The sequence below is a fragment of the Chaetodon auriga genome, chromosome 12 (genome assembly GCF_051107435.1).
Source record: "Chaetodon auriga isolate fChaAug3 chromosome 12, fChaAug3.hap1, whole genome shotgun sequence".
Taxonomy (NCBI): domain Eukaryota; kingdom Metazoa; phylum Chordata; class Actinopteri; order Chaetodontiformes; family Chaetodontidae; genus Chaetodon; species Chaetodon auriga.
The window spans coordinates 14,171,527-14,189,909 of NC_135085.1; the positions used below are offsets into that span (position 1 = coordinate 14,171,527).

The following is an 18,383-nucleotide window of genomic DNA, read 5'->3' on the forward strand; positions in this document are numbered from 1 at the left end:
CTGTGACCGCTTCCATATGGCGGCCTGTCCGACAGCAAGAGCAAATTGCATTATTGGACTGGTCACAGCGAATGGTTGCTGCTAACAAGTTGCTGCTCCTCTCTGACCCCTTTTTGAGAGTGTGTGCTGCTGTGTTTGCCTCCGTGTCTATGTGGTTGTGTTTTTGTCTATCTGTGTGAGTGCATGTTTGTGTGCGTGACCCAGAGTGACTTTTTCCAATAAGGAAATGAAATCCATTGTGGGATTTTTTTGCCCCCCTAGCGAACCATTTTCTTTTATTACTTCACCTGCACTTCCTTGAGCCACTGGGTGTGCTCCCACGCTGCAACCAACTCCCAGACAAGCATCGGCAGCATCTATCTTGTGGACAGAAGTGCTGAGTGGCTATTACTTCTCAGCAGACCACATAAAAACCACAGCAATTAAACGCTATTGGGCCATTCGACTTTGTCTTCTTAAAGGAAAAAAGGGGAGTGAGTGAGCAAGAGAAGAAAGGCAGAGAAGAAAGTGGGGGTGAAAGCAAGAAAAGAGAGACCTCAACGGATGCTTTTTAAACAGAGAGAAAGATCTTTATGTCAGTAGTTTGAATTGGAGGAGGAATTAAAGAGTGTGAAAGTAGCTGTGAAATTAGAGCTGATGAAATACAGAACCTGTCCTCAAAGGGACATGAGAGAGCTCTTTAACTAAGGTATAATGGAAAGTATAAGCAGACTGCAGCATGGGAGTTACAGTAAGGTCTCCACTTTTAACTAGATTTATAGTAGAAGTGATTCTACCAGAGCTGCATTGTTGTTCTGCCCTCCAGAAGGAAGCTTAAATCATATTCTGTTCTCTTCAGACTGCTCAGCAGAGAAACACTCTTAGAGTTATGACTTTTTAAATCTATTTTGCAAAAACGAAGAAAATGGCTAAGACAGGCCAGTGCCAATGCCGCTGCAGGATGTGCAGTAAATTTCTGGTCATGACGTGCATTTCCCAATCGAAAGCGGACACAAAGACGGGAATATATCCGACGTCAGCATGGATTAAAAGTGATGTTAGCCACCTACTCGTGAGGCTCCTGTGGGGACGTTCAGATTCATTCAGTGTGGCTGAGAACATTTCCTTTACCAGCGAACCAAGTTCAAACAAGCAGCAGCCCCATACCGAAAGCTCAGGGTTCAAAATGTGCTCTATTGAACTTTCAATAATTTATCTACAAGACACCAGGATATTGTCAGTACACTGTTCTGACCCCAATCTCTGTCTGTGTCCCACTGACCACACTGTCAACTCTCTATGTCCTACAAAACACAGCTTCACTGTCAACCCGACAAATTTCAACTAAGTGAAACCTGTTGGAAAACTGTGATTAGCTAATAAATTGCTGGATTCTCTTAAACATTAACTAATTATTGCAGATTACACACAAAGATCACAAATTGTAAAGCTCTTGAGGCACATTACTGACATATTGGGCTAAAAATTGACTTGGGATTTTCTTAATATCTTTCTTCACATTTTTTGGGCTATTTACTGCATGAGACTCATAGGAAGGTGGTGTAGGTGGATGATGGGCGTACAAAGCACAGGACTTTGACACCAGAGTCCGAGGTTTCCATCCTGTGTACAGGGCGTAGTTTGGTTTGTAGTTTTGGTTACATGTTCAAGAGTAAAACCGATGAAACAAATAATCAGTGAGCATCTAGCAGATACGTTCAGTACCGACATTGTGTGACTTGACAATATTTCTTTCTAATGTTGACAAAAATGTACTGCAGGTGGCATTGTTTCTGTTTTTATCAGAGCATAATTGCTGCTGGAAATTAGCAGAATATACAGTACAATGTGATTTATTGGAGACAGGGTTTAAACCTGACAGCAAACATAACACATCACTTGATTTTCTTACATTTTCAAACTATATAGACCATATAAACTTACTTACCATTACCGTATAAACTTACTTACCATTCCATCAATTATGTCCTTCATAACCACAACCGTGAAAAAAAAAAGGAAACTAACCTACAGAACAAATCTCTACAAAAATCTATCTCAATTTACACTGAATGGAACTGCATCTCAATTAGCTTTTGTAATTGAGTCAAAAAGTAAACCCTGGCTAAAGATTCATCAAACCAGCAGACAACTGAAGCAATAGATCTCCCTTCCAAATACTTGTACTTTCACTAAAAATGTCATTAGGCAGACTAGAGTGCCTGTTTTTGAACATGGAAGATTAATTAAAGCCTCTCGCATAAAGACCACCATCTGCAAGAAGCCTATTTGATTCTGGCAAAAGCTTAAAGGTCCAGTGTGTAAGATTTAGGCAGATCTTTGCGCAGATTATGGCAGAAATGGGATATAACATTCGAGAGTGTGTCTTCATTACCTTGGAATGAGCTCTGTATCTCTACAGAGAGAGCAGGTCCTCTTCCACGGAGTCCGCCATGTTGCACCACCATGTTTCTACAGTAGCCCAGCATGGACAAACCAAACACTGACTATAGAGAGCGCCTGTCACGTTGCAATCTGCAACCTCACCACTAGATACCACTAAATCCTACACACGAGGCTTTACGCTTCAGATTTTACAATAAAAACATCTTCAAATTTGAAAGAACTTTGTTAATCTCGAGCTCCTATTTCAGACATGTTGTCTGTCTGTCATCATTTTGCTAGCTTGGTCTACCACAAGTAAACTCAGCAGATCTCCACTAAACTTTAAGCAAACAAAGCCCTGGTTTTCTCAGTGTGATGTAGTGACAGCATCATTGCCAACGCTACAGTCAGTCCCACTACTGTTGTTGCTGCCACAATGGAAGACCATCCCCATTCATCACAGCCTGTCTATGTACGTTCCCAACAACTAAAAATAAACGTCTCCAACCTCTCAGTAGTCAGGTTGGGGATGTGAGTACACAGCGAGGAAAAAAGCATGACAAGCAGTGAACTAACAATGAAAATTACAAATGGCTGCCTGTCTCATTACCCAAGCAAATCACATTAGATATCCTTCGAAAGCCTAATATAGATGCTGCACTGCATGGCCCTCTCTGTTACCATCAGTCTTTATATCCATCGTTCTCTCCGTCTATTGATATGTCCCTTTCTTTCTTTGTGTGCCTTCTCTCAGTATCTTTTCTCTCTTCTTGCCCCTCTTTCACTTTTTGTCCCTTTGCCTTTCTGTACTTCTGTCTCTGAATAAGTCGCTCCGTCTTTGTCACTTTCTCTCTCTGCTGACCAGACAGATACTGTATATTCAAATGGAAGTGAAGGACAGAGTGTTGCATTATTCAAACCCCTCACAAGAATGAGAGTTGGGAGCAATGACAGGCAAATTCTCATTAAAGAGGGCCATTTGCTGAGACAACAAATCCAAAGACCACAGTAAAGCAGGCTAGAGGCAGCAACACATTCACACATAAGAAAGAGTCATTTTTGTCACAGAACCATCTGTCGTATTCTTTTAACTGGAAGACTTTAAGTGCAATTCCTTATCGTGCAACTGGCATAGAAGCAGTTTTTCCAGGGGGAACTGGCACCTATAAACATCACTGCAGCTTCCTGTGTGCGTCAAATGACCTAGCCTGACACCTCTGAGTTTGTAACACTCACCACACAGTTAGTGTAGGCTAACGTGCTGTGAGATCAGGGGACAAAGCTGAGGAGCCCGTTAGCTGGCTGGGCCTGTTGTGAACCTCAGTGGAAATACCTGTCACATCACAAATTTAATGTGGAAAATCAAGTGACTGGAACCAATATCCTGGATACTGACAAGCTGGCTTACACCATGCTCGGTCAGAGCCCTCAGGGTGGGAACATAACAAACATTGTGATTCACAGAGTCAGGATCCTGATCATTGTTCTGCGAAATATCATATCATACATGGTAGGGCAGGGCAATTAATCGAAGTTTATTTTCAATTACAAACTATTATTAAAACAAGATAATCAAGATAAATCGATTATTGTGCCGTACTCTGTTTTGCAATGATGCTCTCGTTTTGCCTTATTATCTTGTTTTTGTCTCCCTAAAAGCCAAAACTCCCTCTCTGCTGTGGCACGTTTAGTTCAGCTCACTGCGGTCAGGTGAGCCGTGGTTTGTGAGGACTCAGTCAAGACAGCCACCGCTTTGATTTTGATGTTACATTTCAGCGATCCTCTTTTAAAAAAAAAACTTTATAATAAACATCATATATCAAATAAGTCTTCCTGATAATACAGTTTTGTTTTTTGTTTTTTTTTGATAAATGCATATGCTTGACGTTTGCAAAGTCAATGAGAAATGATGTAGGTATTGATGATTTCCAGAGCAGAATCAACTGTCAAACAATGAGCATTTTTTCACAGTGCCTACGTCCAATGAACAGAAAAAAAACTATGCTGCTATATTTTGCTGTTACTCTCTCACACACACACACACACACACACACAGCCCTATGGTAAATGTTACTCATGATCTCAATATTGACCAAATTAATTGTGTCATGATTTTGATTTAAAAAAAAAAAACTGAAGCACTGAGAGAGTATTTGATCATTTCAGTGATTAGTTTGTGTGTTAAAGGAACGTTTGTGTGCAGAGTAGGAAAGGGCTTGCTGATTATTCTGTACTTTCAGTGAGACTTTTTTTCAAACCCTTCAGAAAATGAATTCTACGACTCTTTACGTTGACCTAACAAGCAAATTGTCTCTGCTTCTTTTGCATTCTCCCGCACTTACTTGACATATTGTCATCTCAACATGTGCAATGTAGGCATAATTCATGAACAAATAATTAAGGTCTGTATTGAACGGTGGCATCACCTAACATTTTGTTACCAAAACTATTGAGGGAGACAAGCTGATTAATTGTGGCACTCTTTCTGACCTTCTGACATAGTGATCTGTTTAGACCACAGGGAGGGAAGTCTTGTGATTTTATCCAATGAGAACAAACAGTTTGCCAATAGCTTTTGGCTATCTCGATGTGCAAGTAAGCACACTGTTGCCCCCGGCCAGATCGATGTTTCTCGATTAGGCTGCCTGGGCCAAACAGAATGCAGAAACTTTCCTATTCGTCAGCCAACCAGACCTATTCTCATTTAACACATCCACACATAAATATGCAGAAGCTCAATTGCATGCGCACACACGCACACGTTTAAACACAAAAAGACATACTGATGTCACAGACATCACAGACACACAGACGTCATTCGTCCGTGGCATTTAGCACAAACGTCAAATAGTGTAGAGCCCTGCTAAAAATCAATGGGCATTTGCAACAATCAATGGCTCGGTTCCTATGAGAACTAATTACAAAGGCAAACATGCAGCGCCACCTCCTTCCTCCTCTCTGCCTACCACTGTGAGTTCCCGACTAAGTGCCCCTCAACCGTACAGTCAAAACAGAATTTCATACAGCAGTGATATTTGTAATATCAAAGAAATTGATAAATGTATTTGTAGCACATTTTGCTGATTTAATATAAAATGGATAGAAACATGGGTGTGGATTTAAGAAAGGCAACGTTGTGTTTTTGTTCTGAAGACACAAAGGCGTTTTTATTACCATAATGACTATTTATAGCTGGATCCTGACGTGCCATTCAATCCATTATTATTAAAAGGTCTGTGATCCCAGAGTGCAGACTGAAAGCTTCTACAAATCTTAGCTAGAGATCGATGGAGCTCCTCCAACACTTTTGCATCCTGTGTGCAGGTTTTGAATGATTTGGTGTCCTCGTCTGAATAATTAGATACTGCAGATCACTGAGAAATATTAATAATGAGTAATCTCATTTTCCATTTTAGACCCTGCAGTGTGAATCAGGCAGTTGTTTCCATTATTATCAGTGTGAAGGACGTGGATTGGTGGATAATGGCTCAAAAGTTTCTTCTGAAAATGTCTTGGATGAGACAAAACTGTCTTTTTTCATTTGTCTACATATCTCCTATACCTTCTGATCAAAAAATCTATATTCTATCTAACTACAAACAATCTACATCCCATTCTACCAATCTATCTCTCTGAGTGTACTGCTGTACAGTAGACAGTACAGAGGCACACAGATTGACACACTTAAATCAGACGAAAGGAAAATTACGCTGCAAGGCAAATCAAGCAGTGCGGAGTCCTCACTTTACACTTGGTTTGTTAATTCTTGACAACTCTGAGAAGGCTTGTCTGCCTGGGGCCATCTCTGCAGCTAAAGATCAGGCTGTAAATGCTGCGTCTGTTTGAGGAGCAGAAAAAAGGTGTTTGTCAGATATTGTACTTGGATCAACGTGGGCCAAAATCAGCCTAGTGAAAACTGGGAGGCAGCGGTGACGAGCAAGCAGGATACAGAACATACTGTACAGAGAGAGTATGAAAGGATCAACTTGTTTTCTAAAAACAAATTGGCTGAATGCTGAAGGGAAAGCAGTGACACACAAATTAAATACCGATTATTTTCATACTGCTGCAGAAGTGGAAAGCTAATACATTACCTCACTGGAGTCAGCTCCACGGTAAACCCACTGCAAGAAGAGTAATAGTCTGTCTACAACACTGACATATGTTGCACACAGTGATTAGAACAATGCTCCAATGCTAATGTGGCTAAGCAGGGTTTCAAGGACACAGACAGACAGCAAATGGGACTTGTGTCATCTTAAATTAGAATTACTGCCTAAAGGTTGTGTGCCTTCACCAATCAGTCAAGTTGCAGTTTCCATCCATGTCGGTCCAGACTCATGTAATATATGTAGTGAGTGATTTCATCACGTGATGCAACGGCAATCACCTGAAAGCCAATATCAGGTGAACCAATGAGCCTGTGTTGGACTACGATGCTTCAAATGCGAATGATGCTGCAAACAAGCTACAAATTGTAAAACGTGGATGCATCACACACATCTTCAACCCAGCAGCATGAATAATGACCAGAAAAGTGTTTTTTCTGAACATTATGATGTCACAGTGAATTTGACCTTTGACCTTTTGGATAATAAAATGTCATCACTTCGTCATTATCATATGAGGCATTTGTGTTAAATTTTGCCCTAATTAACATAAGAATTTTTGAGTTATGGCCAAAAACTTGTTTTGTGAGGTCAGTGACCTTTGACACCAAAATCCAATGTGTTCATTCTTGAGTCCACGGGAACATTTGGGTCAAATTTAAAGAAACTCCCACAAGCATTCCTGAAATATGAGATTCAGGGGAATGGGACGGACGGATAACCTAAAATCATACTGCCTCCGGCCATTGCTGTCGCCAGCACAGAGGCAAAAAAAAAATGTCTAGCCGGGCTTCACACAGAAAACCCAAGCTGTGATTCTACGAGAGGGTATCAGAGCACGGAGCAACAGAAAGACGGTATGCAAAAGCCTCAATCAAAGGATCATTAATATGTACACTGAAAAGTAAACAGAATGAGTTTTTTCATGTCCTTTAGTCTTTCCAGGAGTCCTGCTGAGCTGTTTTTCACTGCTGTGTGAATACATTTTTGCACACATTGCCTGCATACACTCATACATAAGAAAAAGAAGACTGCATATTATTGAGGAAACACTGCACTGCACACAATCACACACACGCACGCACGCACACACACACACACACACACACACACATATACACATACTATATAAATGGCTAAAGGTAATGCTGTATCCTACACCTGGAAATGCAACTCACTCTGAGAGCACCTGAGTTGATCCTCGGTCTTCGTGTTGGTCTTCTGAGTCACAGCTGTCAACAGAGAGGAGAGAGGTTTAGATGTTATAAATATGTCAGATCTCTTCAGCCCCGCTTTGGTATTTCTTTAATTTCATCAGATAAACCTGGAGGTAACACTAAATACAGCAATCACACTTTAGTTTCTGCCAAAAAAAAACACAAGACAATTAGACGAGAGTAAACATCAGAGACAAAAGATTAGATACAAAAACTGTGAATCATCTCTGGGTGCTACAGCACGTGCTATAATTGCTCCCTCCCAGACTCATCCCCCACGCTCATCTGCACTCGCCAAAAGGACGCAAATGTAAACAAAAACACTTAAAACATATTCAGGAGAAGCTGATGTACACATGGCAAAGATTTTAGAAGCTGCAGTGTTGACAGCAGCAGGAACAATGGTTTGATTCAGCCTTGCGGTCTTGATCTTGCATTTCAAGACTGAGGCCCTGTGACACAGCTCAAGCTGTGTGTTATACTTACATCTGTTCAAAGTCTTTTTTCTATCCAGACATCCTGTAACAGTAATAATGAAGAACACTAAACTTGTTTTCACAAATGAGACACTCTTTGCTGCACTCTCATTCCAAAGTAACACTGTTGTGTATCACAATGCTACAAGCACATACTGTACACAAATATGCGTCATTAGCATTTATAATGGTTTTGAAGGACACTAAAAATGACTCTCATTTTACACTTGAGATATCAGCCAGCACTTGATACAGATTCTTGATAGAAGCCGTGGGTGCAGGTATGTGTGTGCGTGTGTATGTGGGTGTGAGAGAGAGCTTGCGTTGCAGGACATGACCTTTCCTGTTGCATAAGGCACTTGTCTTATGAGCTCCTCATCATCCTAATTAGACTGCCACATTGTTCCAGCACTCACACTTACAGTCAGTGTTTTATCGAGTTCAAGTGTTTATTAAACATATGCTTAGAATGCCTATCTCACACACTCTATCTACACATGTACATTAGCACACACACAGACGCACGCACAGCTGGAGCTGTTATCAATCCCCCTGAGTGGTTCCACCTGAGCCTGGGGTCACACTGTTCAATACTCAGCTTCACTCTGCGTCTCGTCCAGCATGTAACATGAAAAGTGATGATTTTACTTGTTCATAAATTCATGGCTTCGTCTCCACGTATTTACAAGGTCAGTCTAGAGTCTGAATCAAAGATTTGTTTATCCCTTGTAAAACTGTAAAAACACAGCTCTAGAAACAAACACACACCAATAAACAAGCTGCAAGTATACTGAATATTCACAAGGACAGACAGAGAGAGACAGACTCTGCGGTGCTTTGGGGAAGTGTGATTTCATATTAAGGCAAGAATAAACAAATAATTCACATCTAGGTCAGCAAGATGGGACGTATTTAAGCTTCATGTTGCCCCAACATGCAGAGGTTTTTTTTGAGAAATGAATACAAGTGTGCTACACGTGCAAATAACAGGCTCTAAATTAGAATACAAAGAAAGTCAACGTAGCACAGAAGTCACACATGGAGGCTTCTGATTTCCTCAACAGTAGATGGGTAGGCAAACATGTCCACAAAAGAAAAACGAACAATACTGAAAAGAGCCGAAGTTGAGGAGACAGACAGTGATTGGTTAGGAAATGACATACAGGTTTTGAGAGTTCTTGCTGCACTAAGGTGTCCCATCGAGTGACAGCTCACATTTTAAGAGCTGACAAAGTTAACTCGTTACTTGTGAAAACTACCAAGGCTAACTCAATGAGTGGGATTGAACCACAGAACCAACCTGAAGCAAGGAAGATAAATGATAAAGATGTAGATTTAAAGGATTCTATACAACTAACAGCATTGGTTCTATGGTAGCTGCTTGCTCTGTTCTTGCACTTGCATATGTGTGTACATCTATTTCATACACACAATTATCAAGTTGATAAGTTGTTGTCTTCTTTGTTGGATTTATCAGACTAAGTGCCATCTATTGTTATGTTGCATTCAGGATGGCACTGTGCCCATCTGTTAGTGAATGTCCCCATCATTTGGTTACAAAAGATAAAGAAGAGCCTCTAAAATGTCTCAGGGAGATAAAGAAATAACTAAGGGAATTTACAGATGGTGATTATAAATTATAAATTCCATTATGCACAGAATGAGAGGGAATATGTGACAGAGCTGACGTACACCCAGTCACATCTGCTGTCGCAGCAGACAGTACCTTACATGAGAGAGACTGGTGTGTGTGCGTGTGGATTACTATTTTCACAGCTTCCAATTTATCAGTCATTCATTTCTGGGGACATCCAACAGCTTGGAGGAAAGAGTGACTGAACAAGGCAGAAAGATGAGAGATGCACACGAGCGTGGGAGGTGAGACAAAGACAGAAATCAAAGATAAAAAGAAGGGAACATGACTGATGATGGATGAGTTTCACACCATCCAAATCCCTGAAAACAGACCAACACTGTGACCTGCCTGCACCCAGAATCACACGCCGGCCTTCCTTTGGCTCCTTACCATCATTAAAATCTGGCACTGGAAGACGTCAGCAGTTGCTGCATGTGCTAAACTTTACACATGTACTCGGTGAGTGTGATAGCTGCCAAAATTGCGGCAAAGTATGGTCTTGCACACCCACACAAACATACAGTTCAAGTCGCACATCGTCTATACTTGTCGCTACAGTATGTGAACAGAAGATGGGGCAGGAAGCGAATTAGTGATCACACACACGCATACACACACAAAAATCCATTATTAATGTACAGGCATCAAATTGACACAAGTCTGCAGCAAACTGTGAATACAAAAGTTCTGATCCGTCACTACCATAAAATTTATTGAGAAAATGGTTCATTTGTTTTGATAACAGGAGCACAACTGTTATTTCATAAAAAGGGAAGGCTTGTCTTTTACATTCAGTATAAGATCCCTAAAAACTTTGACAAAAAATACAGTACTGCAGAACTTTTTCGAGACAGACACAGTTGAAATCAGCTAAATATCCAATTTGCATTTGATTATGTAAGAGCTATGTTCAATTCATTTGATCACAATTAGTCATCATCCTCTCAGCGAAGACGTGGGCTCGCACTGGACGAGCATGAATGGGAAATGTTGGAAAAGTTTGCTTTTCTCTGGATGGGTTCATTACTGCTCATCATTCAGACACAAGTGCACCGGCACAGGGACGTGATTGCCAATTCTGAAAGGGAACTGACTGTAAATGATACAACTTCTGAATCACACGGCAGGTAATGAGTATCTTATTACTTTTTTATCAGAAATAAGACTGATTGATTGTGTGAGGCTAAGGAGTGCACCTCATACGGCAAGATGTCACAGCTTATTGTCTAATACGGTGAGAAGGATGATGAGCTGCTGATTATTTTGCAGATCGACCACTTAAAAAGAGAAACAGAAGTTTGCACTTAAAGCTTTGCAGCAGAGTTTTAAATTGCAGATTACCCACTTGATTTTCATCTGTTTTAGCATTTATTCTCATATTTTCTAAATTTTAATGACAAGAACTAAATCACAAGACCAACAGCATGCCATCACTCAGTATTTCAGTTGCTTTCATTTCTATTTTTTCATCTTTCTGGTTGTTAACGCATCCCCTCTCTCTCACATATTGCAGCTAAAATGTCACAAGAGCTGAAAATATTGCACTGTGCATATTTCTCTGGCCAGCTCCAGACCTTCTGTCACACGACAAACTTCTCAGCTATTTGTCCTCATTACAGAGCAGCCTCTGACTGCCCACCTTAATTCCCCCGCCCGTTCCTCAGGGGGCTCTTTTCCACCCTCTACCTGGTATGAGTCATTTTTACGACCGCCACTTTGGCCCCCATCGGCCTGGGCCTCCTATGCTTTAAGCTCAGCTAGGCGAGTAAATCTGCCAGCTTTAATTAAAATAGCTTCTTTTGTAGCGCTTTCTCTCCCTCTGTCCTCTTGTCCCTGATGACATAATGGTGCTGGGAACTTCCCTCTGCAGCGCTGACTCAAAAGGACTGACCCTTGGAAAAATGGAGGTGTGTAGCACTATTTTATGATGACTTCGCAAGAAATAAGCCGCAACTCATCCTATCTCCTCATCTTCTTGCTTTGTCCTGGTTTTTCTGAGTGAAAAGATAATGATGAAGGTCACTGGTAGAGGCTCCCTTGATAAGAAGTGTCTAGGTTAAAATAATTTTAAAACATGCAACAGAAATCAATGAGCAAAAAAACCTCTACCACGCTTTAATTTTCACTGGGGCACTTTAAAATTAGAATAAGTTTCTTAGTGCGCAGATTGCCACACACACAGCAAAACAAGGACGACCTTGCCGTCTTTCAAGGTCAGCCTTTCTTAGAGAAATAACGATTTGTTAAGCTGAATCAATGAGGCTCATTCAAGCCGTTTTCCTACAATATTGTTCAGGGACTAACTTTGGTGCCATTGATTAGCTGATTTATAGTTTGCATCTGTTCTGGGCTCACAGTGAATCTAGAGCTGCTCATTACAGGAGGACGACGGAGGAGAGGAGAAAAGAAAAGGAGAGAAGAGAAGAGAAGAGAAGAGAAGAGAAGAGAAGAGAAGAGAAGAGAAGAGAAGAGAAGAGAAGAGAAGACAGTATGCCTTTAAAATCTTAGATGCATTTCATCATGTATCCAATGCACCAAAAATACTAGAAAAGCTTCCCACAGCAATTTTAGTTTTTACTCTATGCAGACACATCACACATGAAGAATGACATTTGAAGGACCAGCGCTGGCTTATGAGGCTATTTTGATGCAGTGACCACAGCTGGAAATGCAGGTCGCATGACAGATGAAATGACTCTGTATTATCAGAGGTTGATCCATTAGGTCCAATAAAATATGAGGCCTCAAAGGGCCATATCAGTAAATTACTCTCATGCCATTCATGCAAGCAGTGAGCCAGTGTGCTTATGTTTAATGGGCCCAAAAATACTGAAGCCAGAGGAAGAATGAAAACTTTTTTTGCCACATGTGCCCAGCAACAAACTGCATTGTAAGGAATGAGGCGCCAACACTGCACACAGTCGTTTTCACCCACCCATGTCTTAAACTGGCAACGAAAAAGAATCATGAAAATAAGACCATTTTTAAATAATCTGGACTATTAATATTAAACTGTATCTCGAGCACTGACTGAACAACCACATCCACCATCCTCCATTCTCTTCATTTCTTTTCCTGCACTTATCCCCCCTCTGCTTCTTTCCTATTTTCTCTCCTCTTCCTTCTTCCACACAAAAAACAGACACTAGCTGCACTAATACACCACCCTCCCTCTTCCGTCTTTCTTTTCTTCTCCTCTCTTATTTCCTCTCCTTTCTTATCTGCAGCCCTGAAGGGGTTGTCTGTCTCCTAACCAGCTGAAGCAAGGCTTCCGCTGGTCTGCGCCTGGCCCCTATTATCAGAGCATGACAAGGAGCTGCAGTGTCAACTTGTCAGACTAATAAACATCCTTTATGGCACCCGCCTGGGTGTGTTTGCAGGGGAGTCAGCCAGCCACCAAGCAGTGGACCATTGATTTCAGGGATGGCGCACAGTGCTTACACTTCCACCCGTCTATTATGCAGTGGACAGGCTGCAATTGTTTTGCCATGCACAGCCATACTTATGACACTCATACTCCTGGAGGCTTTCCATTTAGTTTGAGACATGGTCGCACAGAGAAAGGCAGAAAGGGAAAAGAATTAAAGAAGTCTCCGACATGGGTCAAGCATGGCAGCACCTGGGGCAGCAGCACATTTATTCACAGGGCGCCTTTTCAGACCTTTACAGAGGACTTTTTGAAACCTTTGTTTTGCAGGTCAAAGTCAATAAGACCTTCATATTTTCTTTTTCTCCCCAATCTAATTCCTTCTTGTTTTTAGAGCAGGAAAGGTCAGGGGTCAGGCAGCACTTGAACAAGCCACTCAGTCTCTTTTACAATAGTAATCACACTCTTTTTTCACCTCTCCTGCTCTTTAGCCATCCTGATGTGCGAATAGCATTAAGTGCTCCAGGACCAAAGTGAAAGGGACAAGAGGATGAGAAGGAAGAGAGAAACATGGGGAGAGGGAGTGAGAGAGAATCCACCACCTTGAGAATGACTGATCGCTACTTCAGCACCATGGACAGCGACATTTCTTGATGTCCAAAAAGAGTCGAATTGGAGCCTGAAAGCCAAAATCTAACAGTGTCTTTTTAACTGTTGTCCACTAGCATGCTATAAATATTCATAACAGGTGGGCAAGCAGATAGGTCATCTCAGCAAGCAAGCAGCAAAGGCTCAGACTGAAAGTTCATTAATATCAAACACAGGTGTGGAAAATTTTTAAATATTTATCTAATACTTCAGACAGCACAAACCAGACAGGTGCTGCTTTGTTTCTGTCAGTGGACGTTTCCATCGTTTATAATAGATGTGAAATCCTTTTGTAAAGCCTTTGGTCTTCTGACTGTTATTGCTTTTGACAGTTAAAAAAATAATAATAATAAAAAATCTCTCTGCTGCAAGGCCACGGTCTGAAAGTCTAGAATATTCACAAGCTTGTTTATTGATCTGTGATCATCTCAGCTATAACAACCAGAATAACAAAAGCAATGTTATATCACAGATATCTCCAACTTAGTTTGATAAATGAGCACTGTGGAGAAAGGCTGTTAGGAGCAGAGTTAGCTACGTGGTATTATCAACAACCTATCAGGATCAAGCGAGCTGAGGTCACATTCGGTGTAACGCAGCTTTGATTGTATTTGTTGTCTTCTGAACTGGCTGTCAGTCAGGATACAATGCGATCAGCAACGTTGGAAAAAAGCATTGCAGGCTTTGTGAGGCAACGGCAGTAAGGCAGGCAAACCTGCTAACCCGTAAAACTGTCAGAGCGACCTTCAGTTACCCTCAGTATTGATGGTCCAATCATATAGAGAATATGAATTAGTACCTTCAGGGATTTCTTAAAATGGGGCATAATTCTTTGATATGTCTAACGAAAGAGGAATAAATCATGTTGTGACATTATGGCATCGCCCAGAGAGCTGGAGAAGATGAATTTCAAAAACATATTTTCCTCAGTCCTCCGACTGTACAAGATGTTGTGGTCAGAATAGTGATCAGAACATCGACTACAAACACTGAACACATAAAAGGTGAATATGTTTTGTCTGTATGTGGATAGAACATTTCAGAATATAAATTTTGATGTTGGCTTGCTGGTCAGCATCTCCAACATTCATCTTGTATATCCAGAGCTCTGCTAAAAATCGGGGCACCCCCGCCCTCCCCCGAGGCAACGTGTTCAAGCCTCATCAAGTCTTGCCACAAAAGGTAAATGCTCCATGCTTAACATGTACTTTACTGGTAAAGTATTTAACTTAAATGACTGACCACAATGTGACATGTTTCCAGTCATTTGCTTTCGGGGGTTTTTTTTGCCGTATTTTCAATTTGTGCACCAAATGCGACTGTCAAAAGTAAACAGGTTTATGGGATAAATCATGGTACACAGTAAGTGATGCAACATCGAATCTCATCATCACTGGACAGACAAAAAATGTCATCATACGAAAATCACGTCTGTGTGGACCAGTGAGACTGCAATGTCCCTCAAATGAACACATGGAACAAACATAAATGCACTATTCACATCCTGTTCCGCCATCTTCTTTTGCAGTGGTTTAATTGCACATGAATGCACCCAACTACAAATATTTACGTAACCGACATGCATTTGGTTTAAATTTGCACAAAACTTGTATCAAAAGTAAAATCTGAGAACTTTTTCACGACCGAGTCATTTTGCATTAGATTATCCATCCTACACTGTATGAAAGCTTTATAAAAACACTGCCGGTGGCTCTGCTCTCTCTCCCTCTTTGTTCAGCTTTCTATTCACCGTCTTTAGCTGTTCCCACTATAAATAGATGTCAGTGTCCATTACTGTTTCCAGACTCCTAAAAGACCCTGTTGTACTGTCCACGCTCTCTGTGCCCATCAGTATCTGTGCTTTCAGACACTCAGTGTACCCTGGAAACTACAATATTTTATCATTACATTATTTTGAGTTTTCTATGTCGAGTCATCAGAAGTGAATCCAACTTTCTTTGGAAACTGGTGGGCAGTAATGTACAGTAAGCAATTTGTATTTAATGAGATAAAACATGCAAAGCCACCAGTGAGCATGAAAAATAAATGGCTCTCTCTTTGTTGGCAAAAATTACTGCGAGGATGCTACATCCATTAGTTGAATTATCAGTTCATCACAAATACCACAAGAAAGGTTTTATCTCAACATTTCCAACTAAGAAAATGGAATCAATGCATTTTTGATATCACAACCATCACATTTGCATTATTTAATCATTATCTAATTCCCAAAGTCTAATCTGATCAAACCTCTTCTTTAGATAAGACCTTGTCTTTCACCAATACATCTTATATATTGAAGGCTGAATGTGCTGTGCTGTGATACTGTGTATATGAATGAACCAGGGGATAGTTTAAGACTGAGAGATGTATTTGGGAACATTTACTGCAGCTTTATTGCATTTAGAGTACTTTCTAGTGAAAGTGGAAAAAGATCTAAAAAGTCAACAGGGATTTGGAGCATTTATCTGTTTTCATTTTATATATTTATCTTTTTTTGGAAGGGAAGGGTGACTGACTTCCCTGCTATTCATTACAGCGCTGTAAAGGCACAGTGCGACTCGAAACCATTTGATTCATCTCCTGCACAAACAGGTATCTCTTATGACTGAAGAAATGAGCTTTGATGCCCTAAAAGAAAACATCAGGCCATGACAACATTGGACTTGCTTAATAGTGTTTCAGGGGAAAAGAAAAAAGGAGGATCGGCTGAAATGGAAAATCTGAAAGGCTTTTGTAGGCAGCCATGGATATTCCTCCTGTAATTGAAAGATTCTGAATATGCTTATGCATTATCAATGATTATAAGGCACATGGGCTGAATATGAATAGGTAAATAAAACTAGGTACATGCTTTACTTGTCACGACACAAATGTGACAGCAGTGAGAAAACTGTACACACACGCACACAAATAGTCATCATGTAAATGTTTGGTGTACCGTAAATCTGGATTTTGACAGTGTTGTCAGACACAGCATTTGAGTGTGACAGTGTGGTAATCACGGTGACAGGGGAAGGATATTGGATATAACTGAAATGCATATTAAATGACATATTCATCTATCCAGTGCACTAGCAACACCTCTCATGCCTTCAACGCACTGTGTAACACACACTAGCATGCACACGCAGACATGCCACAGAGGCCGCCGTGAGTGCAGAGGTGCTTGCTCGCTCATCAACTCAGAGCCGAAACACTGAGTTGCTGTCAGCAAAGAAGCAACTGAAGAGTTCGTTTATGATTAATCAAAACAAAAAAACCCTTTTTATTCTTTTGTTTTGTTTTGTTTTGTTTTGTTTGTTTTTTAACCTCTGTCTGCCATGCAGGAGTGCTGCACTGCCTGCACTGATCCTCCGCGGCAACATCTCCCATCACAGCCCACGATCTGTGCAGGGGTCTTCTGACAGAGTGGCCCTCAGGCTTTTGGTCTCATTCCTGATCCTGATCCAGGTGTAAACATTTGAAGGAAAATGCCCACTTTGACTGTCAAGGCTACGGTGCGTCAACACAGTTATTACCTAAAAATGTTCATTAATCCATTTAGAATTGAGAATTTGAAGCATAAACAGCAGAGGAAAAGAGAAGGATGCACACTTTGAGTCCCTGTGACTCAGAAGTAGAAAGTTAGAAAATTTTGACTACAATTAAAGTGACACTGACAGTGACTAATTCTCTTAAGTGACTTACATATTTTCACTGGCAGGCAATTTGTCTGGCATATGTTTAGAGCTTTTGGTGTTCCTGTCCATAAAGTCACCGCTGACCAGCAATCTGTCATCCAGTCAGCTGTTTGAAAAAGGGTCCCAGATGCATATCGGCTTTAAATGAACAAAAGCTTGATGAATGGCTCTTTTGACATTGTTAAACTAGAGTTTCATTGATCTGAACTGATGATTTATTGATTGACAGGATGATTAATGAGCACATGGGTTTAAATTTCGGCCCTTGTTGAAGACACTGTCCCGTATCTTACAAGATATTCGGTCATTTATGAGCACAAATTTGCTTCTGTGTGCACATAATATCACAACTATCAACAGTTGTTTTTACATTGGATGCCTGGTGCCTCTTTGTGCAAGATGCTGAGGGCTGGATATTTCATTTGGAGCCATGTGATTCATATCCTGTTCTCTCTGAAGGCCAAAATTAGTTGACCAAATTCTGAAGCTGTTCCACTGACAGCGATTAAGAAAATCTGTGCTGACACACTGACAGCAGGTCAATTTTATGTGTCAACAAAATGCTGTTGGTCTTGAAGTCACTGTCAAAGCTTCTGGGCTTTTATTTGTTTTATTATGTCTGGCTTCTTGGCACAAGGACATTCCGTTTTAGACTCAATTCATCCATTACAAACACAACGCATATCATGTGATTCACACAACATTACCTCAAAAGCCCCATTAAATAACCCCCATGTATCTGGCTCAAACTTCCCACCAAAAAGACGAGAGGAAACACTGCAGGGCAACACGGACTCTGGCCACACGTGGATCCTTTGAGAGCAACACAAGATCAATGAGAGTGCTTTTTTTAAAAAAAGAAAAAAAAGAAACAGGGTTGTCC

General features: G+C 40.8%; 1 protein-coding gene across 4 annotated transcripts in view; it reads right to left on the reverse strand.

Moving 5' to 3' along the window:
* Positions 1–18,383, reverse strand: part of tnr (tenascin R (restrictin, janusin)) — a 157,396-nt gene that overhangs the window by 99,734 nt on the left and 39,279 nt on the right. For all 4 annotated transcript variants that reach the window (XM_076744812.1, XM_076744810.1, XM_076744811.1 and 1 more), the window contains exon 2: positions 7,652–7,705. The gene's annotated coding sequence lies outside the window, so the exon portion shown is untranslated. The remainder of the gene's footprint in view (positions 1–7,651; positions 7,706–18,383) is intronic.